We start from the raw sequence: 10,563 nt of genomic DNA, 5'->3' as shown, positions 1-10,563 counted from the left end.
AGAGAGTTCATTGTGCCTGGGCTGCTCTTTGGGGTAAGTGCTTTGTTTTTCCTTCAGTCAGTTGCAGGGTTCTTTGGGCAGGTTGGTGTCTATGGATTTCTAGATTTTAAGTGCTTGGAAATCACTTACTAGAGGGATATTTAGCAGAGGTTGCTGGCTCACTTGATATTGGGATGGTGGGATCCACTTGTGTTTTTGGGTTATATTTGAATCTCTGGATGTATCAAGCCACTTGTGTAACTCTCCAGAGGACTAAAAAGAGCTTGATTACACACTACAAGAGGCTTGACCACGTAGGCGCAGTATTACCAAGAGACTGAGCAGGGTTGTTTCAGAGTTACCTTTTTCATCTGTAAAGGGTAGGTCTGTGATCGGCGCCGCCCGGGCACATTTTGGCGCGGCGCCGCCCGGGCACATTTTGGCGCGGCGCCGCCCGGGCACATTTTGGCGCGGCGCCGCCCGGGCACATTTTGGCGCGGCGCCGCCCGGGCACATTTTGGCGCGGCGCCGCCCGGGCACATTTTGGCGCGGCGCCGCCCGGGCACATTTTGGCGCGGCGCCGCCCGGGCACATTTTGGCGCGGCGCCGCCCGGGCACATTTTGGCGCGGCGCCGCCCGGGCACATTTTGGCGCGGCGCCGCCCGGGCACATTTTGGCGCGGCGCCGCCCGGGCACATTTTGGCGCGGCGCCGCCCGGGCACATTTTGGCGCGGCGCCGCCCGGGCACATTTTGGCGCGGCGCCGCCCGGGCACATTTTGGCGCGGCGCCGCCCGGGCACATTTTGGCGCGGCGCCGCCCGGGCACATTTTGGCGCGGCGCCGCCCGGGCACATTTTGGCGCGGCGCCGCCCGGGCACATTTTGGCGCGGCGCCGCCCGGGCACATTTTGGCGCGGCGCCGCCCGGGCACATTTTGGCGCGGCGCCGCCCGGGCACATTTTGGCGCGGCGCCGCCCGGGCACATTTTGGCGCGGCGCCGCCCGGGCACATTTTGGCGCGGCGCCGCCCGGGCACATTTTGGCGCGGCGCCGCCCGGGCACATTTTGGCGCGGCGCCGCCCGGGCACATTTTGGCGCGGCGCCGCCCGGGCACATTTTGGCGCGGCGCCGCCCGGGCACATTTTGGCGCGGCGCCGCCCGGGCACATTTTGGCGCGGCGCCGCCCGGGCACATTTTGGCGCGGCGCCGCCCGGGCACATTTTGGCGCGGCGCCGCCCGGGCACATTTTGGCGCGGCGCCGCCCGGGCACATTTTGGCGCGGCGCCGCCCGGGCACATTTTGGCGCGGCGCCGCCCGGGCACATTTTGGCGCGGCGCCGCCCGGGCACATTTTGGCGCGGCGCCGCCCGGGCACATTTTGGCGCGGCGCCGCCCGGGCACATTTTGGCGCGGCGCCGCCCGGGCACATTTTGGCGCGGCGCCGCCCGGGCACATTTTGGCGCGGCGCCGCCCGGGCACATTTTGGCGCGGCGCCGCCCGGGCACATTTTGGCGCGGCGCCGCCCGGGCACATTTTGGCGCGGCGCCGCCCGGGCACATTTTGGCGCGGCGCCGCCCGGGCACATTTTGGCGCGGCGCCGCCCGGGCACATTTTGGCGCGGCGCCGCCCGGGCACATTTTGGCGCGGCGCCGCCCGGGCACATTTTGGCGCGGCGCCGCCCGGGCACATTTTGGCGCGGCGCCGCCCGGGCACATTTTGGCGCGGCGCCGCCCGGGCACATTTTGGCGCGGCGCCGCCCGGGCACATTTTGGCGCGGCGCCGCCCGGGCACATTTTGGCGCGGCGCCGCCCGGGCACATTTTGGCGCGGCGCCGCCCGGGCACATTTATCTTAGATCGAGCTATCGAGCAGCTGAAGTAAAGCAACTGGGAAGAGAGAGGTATTGCAGCAGGTACGCTGTGGCTGTGAGGTGCCTCACGGGGTGCTTTTCTCTCGTCCCTGCAGGTGCTTGGTGCAGTCTTGGACAGGGAAATCCCCGTGTCACGGAGCAGAGAGGGAAGGTGAGCGTGTTGTCAGCCTGGTCGTCTCTTAACCAAAGTGAAGGGACGTAGTGGGTTTATGTGGCAAGGTTTTGGTAGCAGGGGGCTCTAGGGGTGGCTTCTGTGCGAAGAATCTAGAAGCTGCCCCATGTTAGGTAATGGCCCCGCTGCTGAGCGGAGCCAATAAGTGATGTTGTTTGCGCGTCTGTGAGAGCATATTTAAGACAGGAAAAAAAAAAAAAAAACAAAGACGCTGTGCCATGCAGCAGCTGGGAGAGCAAGAGGAGTGAGGAACAGCCTTGCAGGCGCCAAGGTCAGTGAAGAAGGAGGGGGAGAGGTACTCCAGGTGCCGGAGCAGAAGTCCCCCGCGGCCTGTGGCGAGGACCATGGTGAAGCAGGCTGTCCCCCTACAGCCCACGGAGTACCACGGTGGAGCAGGGTTCCATGCTGCAGCTGGTGGAAGAGACCACGGTGTAGCAGGTGGACCTGCACTGATGGAGGCTGCGGCCTGTGGAAGACCCTTGCCGGAGCAGATTCCAGGCCGGACCTGTAGACCGTGGAGAGGAGACCACGCAGGAGCAGGTGAGCTGGCAGGAGCTGCTGCCCGTGGGGGACCCAGGTTGGAGCAGTTTGCTCCTGAGGGATGGACCCCGTGGTATGGACCTACATCTGGAACAGTTCTGGAAGAGCTGCTGCCTGTGGGAAGGCCATGCCAGATCAGTTGACCAAGGACTGCATCCTGTGGGAGGAACCCCACAGCACAGGGGATGAGGGCGTCCGAGGAGGAGTGGCGGCAAAGAAGCGCTATAGACTGACCATAAACACCGATCACCTGCACCGCTGGGGGGGAGAAGGTGGAAGAGGGTGGCTGGGGGGGAAGGTGCTTTTGGTTGCTTTCGTTTGTTTCTCGCTTCTCTACATTGCGTAGTAATAAGCAATAAATCTTTCTGTCTTTCTATGCTGAGTGTGTTTTGCTTATCACGATATTTACTGTGTAATCTCCTCATCCTTATCTCAACCCTTGAGCCCTTTTTCCTTGTATTTTCTCCCTGTCCTTCTTTGAGGAGGGAGAGGGAGAGAGCGGTTTTGGTGGAGCTCGGTCGCCTACCCCTGTAAAACCACCACAGGGGAAGATGTTCAGGTGTTTCCCTCTGAGGGTCTGAGGTGAGGCTGTTTGTCGCTGCAGTTGTCGCAGGCTGGTTGTCGCTGCAGTTTTTTTAACTACATCCACTAGAGTAAAATTCCAGTTTCTCTTTTAGAGGTGCTCTAGGTGGCTTCAGAGAATGGGTGGAAGCATCTGCCACGTGGGGTAGGTAAGCGGCTGAGGTAAAGGAGGGGATGAGAGTAACTGTCCTGAGGGTGCAGTGGCTTTTATTGCTGTGGTTGCTTTCTGTTCTGCTTATCAGGTGCCACAGGCAAGGTGGGCTGTGATAGTCTTTAGAATAGGAGCAAAGGAGGTCACTGGAATGCTGTTTGGTTCCTGAGAAAGGTGTTGCAGAGGAAAAAGGTGGTCTGGCGTGGCAGCTCCTGATGATGGTGGTCGTCTTCAGTAGGTGAAGCGGTGCCTGAAGCCCCATGCCGTGGAGCCTGAGCACGCCTCGCTGAGGATGAAGCCTGCTTTCCAGCAGTTCCCAAAACTGTGTTGAGGCTGAAATGGTGTGTCTGTGTTTGGGTTGGGGTTGCACCCTAGTGAGTGTAGGGATGAGTTTTAAGTTGGTGCAGCAGAGGGCCAGGCTCCGTTGTCCTGTAGTGTGTTTTGACCCATCAGCATAGCCTTTTGGTTTTCAGATAGCCTACTCAAGTACGTGATTTTTCCTGCAAGTGATGTTATTACATGGAATTGATTTTTTTTTTGTTGTTTTGGCGTGTGATCTGTTATGCTCCCAGATTTTTCTTTCTTTGTAAAGAAAGGTTTGAGCTAATTCCAGCTGAAAAAAATTCAGTTGCTTGGTCATATTGTCCTTTCAATATTCAAAGCTGCAGCAAAAGCATGGGTATTGTTGCTTCTAGAATCACCCCAGTTCTCTTGTCTGCAGTCTGCATGCTGTTGACCTAAACCAGATTTAAAAAAAAAAAAAAAAACACAGTAAACAGAAACAAGAAACAAACCACCACAGCTGTTGCTCCTGCTCTCTTTCTACTTTCTTGTGCTTGCCACCTCCCCTTTCCCAGGTGATTGGGTTTGGGTGCTGGGCGGGGCCAAATGGTATATGAGCCCCAGGTATGCCATTAGGGAGTTCATTGTGCCTGGGCTGCTCTTTGGGGTAAGTGCTTTGCTTTTCAGTCAATTGCAGGGTTCTTTGGGCAGGTTGGTGTCTATGGATTTCTAGATTTTAAGTGCTTGGAAATCACTTACTAGAGGGATATTTAGCAGAGGTTGCTGGCTCACTTGATATTGGGATGGTGGGATCCACTTGTGTTTTTGGGTTATATTTGAATCTCTAGACGTATGAAGCCACTTGTGTAACTCTCCAGAGGACTAAAAAGAGCTTGATTACACACTGCAAGAGGCTTGACCACGTAGGTGCAGTACTACCAAGAGACTGAGCAGGGTCGTATCAGAGTTACCTTTTTCATCTGTAAAGGGTAAGTCTGTGATTAGCCCTGCTGGGGCTGCTGTGTGTGCATGGCTTTTTGGCATTTGTGGAGCTCAGTTGTTTTTTTTTGTGTGTGTATGGTATTTTTTTTTTTTCTTTTGAGAGCCAAATAGTGCGTGTGCTGAGCGTTGTTGGCAGGAGGAGGTGGGGAATTGTCTGGCAGGGGAGCTGTTCAGGACTGGTAGGTTTGGTTTCTAGGAGCGTGCGGCATCCTTCCTGTGCGATGCCACTGATTGTTGGGCAGGAACGTTCCAGCTCGTGTGTCTTAAACAACGTAGCTTGTGCAGTGTGTGTTGTGTGGCCCGGGCAGAGTTTGCCGCGGCGCTGTGAGCGAAGAATCTCAGCTCGAGCTGGTGAGCAGCTGAAGTAAAGGAGCTGGGAAGAGACAGGTATTGCAGCAGGTACGCTGTGGCTGTGAGGTGCCTCAGGGTGTGCTTTTCTCTCGTCTCTGCAGGGGCTTCATGCAGTCTTGGACAGGGAAATCCCCGTGTCACGGAGCAGTGAGGGAAGGTGGGAGTTTTATCAACCTGGTGATCCCTTATCTGAAGCGAAGGGAAGACATTCAGGTGTTTCCCTCTGAGGGTCTGAGGTGAGGCTGTTTGGGACAGAGGAGCAGTGTGGCAGGTGGTTGCTTGCAAGCACAGTGGTCATTTTGTCCTTCTGTGTTCCCAGGTGGCATGGGTGATGGTGGCCGTTCCTTTGGAGCTTGGATCTAACTTGCAGGTACAGAGGCAAGTGGACTGCTGTTTTGAAACGAAAACATTAAATATGGGGTGACTTCTGTTGTTGAGGGACGGGTGCTAATGCTGTCAGCTGAATGTTTGTCTTCTGACTGTGTTTTCCTTTGTTCAGGCTGAAACGCAGTGTGCAGTACAGGCCGTCACCACGCGAGCTACCTCTGGAGTGACTCTGGTGAGTGATGAACAGAGGTAGGTGTTATTTTTGGGGTGCGGTTGTCGCTGCAGTTTTTTTAACTATATCAAATAGAGTAAAATTCCAGTTTCTCTTTTGGAGGTGCTCTAGGTAGCTTCAGAGAACGGGTGGAAGCATCTGCCATGTGGGGTAGGTAAGCGGCTGAGGTAAAGGAGGGGATGAGAGTAACTGTCCTGAGGGTGCAGTGGCTTTTATTGCTGTGGTTGCTTTCTGTTCTGCTTATCAGGTGCCACAGGCAAGGTGGTGGGCTGTGATAGTCTTTGGAATAGGAGCAAAGCAGGTCACTGGAATGCTGTTTGGTTCCTGAGACAGGAGTTGTAGAGGAGAAAAGCTTTCAATATTCAAAGCTGAAGCAAAAAAAAATAAACCACAGCTGCTGCTTCTCCTCTTTCTACTTTCTTGTGTTTTGCCCCTCCCCTTTCCCAGGTGATTGGCTTTGGGTTCCAGGGAGGGCCTGGTGGTCATTGAGTCACAGGCATCCCATCAGAGAGCTCATTCTGCCTGGGCTGCTCTTTGGGGTAAGTGCTTTGTTTCTCCTTCAGTGAGTTGCAGGTTTCTTTAGGTGGTTAAGAGTCTATGGACTGATGCGTTTCCAAGTAGAGACCGGTACGCCCATCTTTGTGAGGTAACAACTAGTAGGATCTGTTAGAGTAAACCAATCTAGTAATAGGTGCCTGTATTGCATGCAGCTCTTCTTCAGGTGAGTAATTGTTATAGCATGTTTACGGATAGGATGGCAGTGTTACTTTGTGTGTTTACTTTGTGGTTCTGGGTCCGTTATGATTTTTGCCGAATTGCGGGGCTTACTTGTGAGTCTTTGCCTGTATGTCAAATATTATCAAAGTTACAACCTCGGTGGTAAAGTGATGGAGCAGGGTTTAGGAGATAAGTATCATCGAGGCTCCCTGTGTAAGCATGTGTCTGAAAAGAGCAGCAGTAGGCGTGTAAGGGGTAGTCTTTTTCAGGGTTAGGGACAGTTCGTTATAGTCTTGGAGCTTTTGCCTGTGGTTTCTGTGGCTGTAGAGTCTTTAGACGTTGCAGCCTTCTAGATTTTCAGTGCTTGGAATTCACGTAATAGAGGTGTGCTTAGGAGGTGTTGCCGGCTAACTCGTTTTTAAGAAATGGTGGGGTACGGTTCCTCGACCGCATAAGCACGGTAGCATTACCAAGAGACTGAGCAGGGACCCCTTTTTCATCTGTAAAGGGTAAGTCTGTGATTGCTGCCATCTGGGCACATTTTTGTGCCCATCACTGCAGTTAGTTTACTACATCAATTAGAGTAAAATTCCAGTTTCTCTTTTGGAGGTGCTCTAGGTGGCTTCAGAGAACGGGTGGAAGCATCTGCCACGTGGGGTAGGTAAGCGGCTGAGGTAAAGGAGGGGATGAGAGTAACTGTCCTGAGGGTGCAGTGGCTTTTGCTGCTGTGGTTGCTTTCTGTTCTGCTTATCAGGTGCCACAGGCAAGGTGGGCTGTGATAGTCTTTAGAATAGGAGCAAAGCAGGTCACTGGAATGCTGTTTGGTTCCTGAGAAAGGTGTTGCAGAGGAAAAAGGTGGTCTGGCGTGGCAGCTCCTGATGATGGTGGTCGTCTTCAGTAGGTGAAGCGGTGCCTGAAGCCCCATGCCGTGGAGCCTGAGCACGCCTCGCTGAGGATGAAGCCTGCTTTCCAGCAGTTCCCAAAACTGTGTTGAGGCTGAAATAGTGTGTCTGTGTTTGGGCTGGGGTTGCACCTTGGTGAGTGTAGGGATGAGTTTTAAGTTGGTACAGCAGAGGGCCAGGCTCCGTTGTCCTGTAGTGTGTTTTGACCCATCAGCATAGCCTTTTGGTTTTCAGATAGCCTACTCAAGTACGTGATTTTTCCTGCAAGTGATGTTATTACATGGAATTGATTTTTTTTTTTTTGTTTTGGCGTGTGATCTGTTATGCTCTCAGATTTTTCTTTCTATATAAATAAAGGTTTGAGCTAATTCTAGCTGGAAAAATTTCAGTTACTTGCTTGGTCATATTGTCCTTTCAATATTCAAAGCTGCAGCAAAAGCATGGGTATTGTTGCTTCTAGAATCACCCCAGTTCTCTTGTCTGCAGTCTGCATGCTGTTGAGCTAAACCAGATTAAAGAAAAAACAAAAGAAAAACAAAAAACAAACAAACAAAACACAAAACCAAAAAAAAAACATCAAAAAACCCCACAGCTGCTGTGCTGCTTGTGCTCTTTCTACTTTCTTGTGCTTGCCACCTCCCCTTTCCCAGGTGATTGGGTTTGGGTGCTGGGCACGGCCAAATGGTATATGAGCCCCAGGTATGCCATTAGAGAGTTCATTGTGCCTGGGCTGCTCTTTGGGGTAAGTGCTTTGCTTTCCTTCAGTCAGTTGCAGGGTTCTTTGGGCAGGTTGGTGTCTATGGATTTCTAGATTTTAAGTGCTTGGAAATCACTTACTAGAGGGATATTTAGCAGAGGTTGCTGGCTCACTTGTTTTTGGGATGGTGGGATCCACTTGTGTTTTTGGGTTATATTTGAATCTCTAGACGTATGAAGCCACTTGTGTAACTCTCCAGAGGACTAAAAAGAGCTTGATTACACACTACAAGAGGCTTGACCACGTAGGCGCAGTATTACCAAGAGACTGAGCAGGGTCGTATCAGAGTTACCTTTTTCATCTGTAAAGGGTAGGTCTGTGATCGGCGCCGCCCGGGCACGTTTTGGCGCGGCGCCGCCCGGGCACATTTATCTTAGATCGAGCTAACGAGCAGCTGAAGTAAAGCAACTGGGAAGAGAGAGGTATTGCAGCAGGTACGCTGTGAGGTGCCTCAGGGGGTGCTTTTCTCTCGTCTCTGCAGGTGCTTGGTGCAGTCTTGGACAGGGAAATCCCCGTGTCACGGAGCAGTGAGGGAAGGTGAGCGTGTTGTCAGCCTGGTCGTCCCTTAACCAAAGTGAAGGGACGTAGTGGGTTTATGTGGCAAGGTTTTGGTAGCAGGGGGCTCTAGGGGTGGCTTCTGTGCGAAGAATCTAGAAGCTGCCCCATGTTAGGTAATGGCCCCGCTGCTGAGCGGAGCCAATAAGTGATGTTGTTTGCGCGTCTGTGAGAGCATATTTAAGACAGGAAAAAAAAAAAAAAAACAAAGACGCTGTGCCATGCAGCAGCTGGGAGAGCAAGAGGAGTGAGGAACAGCCTTGCAGGCGCCAAGGTCAGTGAAGAAGGAGGGGGAGAGGTACTCCAGGTGCCGGAGCAGAAGTCCCCCGCGGCCTGTGGCGAGGACCATGGTGAAGCAGGCTGTCCCCCTACAGCCCACGGAGTACCACGGTGGAGCAGGGTTCCATGCTGCAGCTGGTGGAAGAGACCACGGTGTAGCAGGTGGACCTGCACTGATGGAGGCTGCGGCCTGTGGAAGACCCTTGCCGGAGCAGATTCCAGGCCGGACCTGTAGACCGTGGAGAGGAGACCACGCAGGAGCAGGTGAGCTGGCAGGAGCTGCTGCCCATGGGGGACCCAGGTTGGAGCAGTTTGCTCCTGAGGGATGGACCCCGTGGTATGGACCTACATCTGGAACAGTTCTGGAAGAGCTGCTGCCTGTGGGAAGGCCATGCCAGATCAGTTGACCAAGGACTGCATCCTGTGGGAGGAACCCCACAGCACAGGGGATGAGGGCGTCCGAGGAGGAGTGGCGGCAAAGAAGCGCTATAGACTGACCATAAACACCGATCACCTGCACCGCTGGGGGGGAGAAGGTGGAAGAGGGTGGCTGGGGGGGAAGGTGCTTTTGGTTGCTTTCGTTTGTTTCTCGCTTCTCTACATTGCGTAGTAATAAGCAATAAATCTTTCTGTCTTTCTATGCTGAGTGTGTTTTGCTTATCACGATATTTACTGTGTAATCTCCTCATCCTTATCTCAACCCTTGAGCCCTTTTTCCTTGTATTTTCTCCCTGTCCTTCTTTGAGGAGGGAGAGGGAGAGAGCGGTTTTGGTGGAGCTCGGTCGCCTACCCCTGTAAAACCACCACAGGGGAAGATGTTCAGGTGTTTCCCTCTGAGGGTCTGAGGTGAGGCTGGCTGGGACAGAGGAGCAGCGTGGCAGGTGGTTGCTTGCAAGCACAGTGGTCGTTTTGTCCTTCTGTGTTCCCAGGTGGCATGGGTGATGGTGGCCGTTCCTTTGGAGCTTGGATCTAACTTGCAGGTACAGAGGCAAGTGGACTGCTGTTTTGATACGGAACCATTAAATATGGGGTGACTTCTGTTGTTGAGGGATGGGTGCTAATGCTGTCAGCTGAATGTTTGTCTTCTGACTGTGTTTTCCTTTGTTCAGGCTGAAATACAGTGTGCAGTACAGGACGTCACGACCCGAGCTACCTCTGGAGTGACTCTGGTGAGTGATGAACAGAGGTAGGTGTTAGTTTTGGGGTGCGGTTGTCGCTGCAGTTTTTTTAACTACATCCAATAGAGTAAAATTCCAGTTTCTCTTTTAGAGGTGCTCTAGGTGGCTTCAGAGAATGGGTGGAAGTATCTGCCACGTGGGGTAGGTAAGCAGCTGAGGTAAAGGAGGGGATGAGAGTAACTGTCCTGAGGGTGCAGTGGCTTTTATTGCTGTGGTTGCTTTCTGTTCTGCTTATCAGGTGCCACAGGCAAGGTGGGCTGTGATAGTCTTTAGAATAGGAGCAAAGCAGGTCACTGGAATGCTGTTTGGTTCCTGAGAAAGGTGTTGCGGAGGAAAAAGGTGGTCTGGCGTGGCAGCTCCTGATGGTGGTCTTCTTCAGTAGGTGAAGCGGTGCCTGAAGCCCCATGCCGTGGAGCCTGAGCACGCCTCGCTGAGGATGAAGCCTGCTTTCCAGCAGTTCCCAAAACTGTGTTGAGGCTGAAATGGTGTGTCTGTGTTTGGGCTGGGGTTGCACCTTGGTGAGTGTAGGGATGAGTTTTAAGTTGGTACAGCAGAGGGCCAGGCTCCATTGTCCTGTAGTGTGTTTTGACCCATCAGCATAGCCTTTTGGTTTTCAGATAGCCTACTCAAGTACGTGATTTTTCTTGCAAGTGATGTTATTACATGGAATTGTTGTTTTTTTTTGTTTTGT

The 10,563-nt window shown here is 53.5% G+C and overlaps 2 long non-coding RNA genes across 2 annotated transcripts; both read left to right on the top strand.

The window, feature by feature from the left end:
- The first annotated feature begins 1,704 nt into the window (after window positions 1-1,704).
- LOC136786441 (uncharacterized) lies at window positions 1,705-4,060 on the top strand. Its single transcript, XR_010825107.1, has 2 exons — window positions 1,705-1,996; window positions 2,242-4,060. It is a non-coding gene; the product is annotated as an uncharacterized lncRNA (long non-coding RNA).
- Window positions 4,061-5,456: 1,396 nt separating this feature from the next.
- LOC136786449 (uncharacterized) lies at window positions 5,457-8,625 on the top strand. Its single transcript, XR_010825142.1, has 2 exons — window positions 5,457-8,259; window positions 8,342-8,625. It is a non-coding gene; the product is annotated as an uncharacterized lncRNA (long non-coding RNA).
- The last annotated feature ends 1,938 nt before the right edge of the window (window positions 8,626-10,563 follow it).

This window comes from Anser cygnoides, chromosome 15 (genome assembly GCF_040182565.1).
Source record: "Anser cygnoides isolate HZ-2024a breed goose chromosome 15, Taihu_goose_T2T_genome, whole genome shotgun sequence".
Taxonomy (NCBI): Eukaryota; Metazoa; Chordata; class Aves; order Anseriformes; family Anatidae; genus Anser; species Anser cygnoides.
The sequence above is the reverse complement of the archived record's forward strand: the minus strand, read 5'-3'. Positions and strand labels throughout refer to the sequence as shown.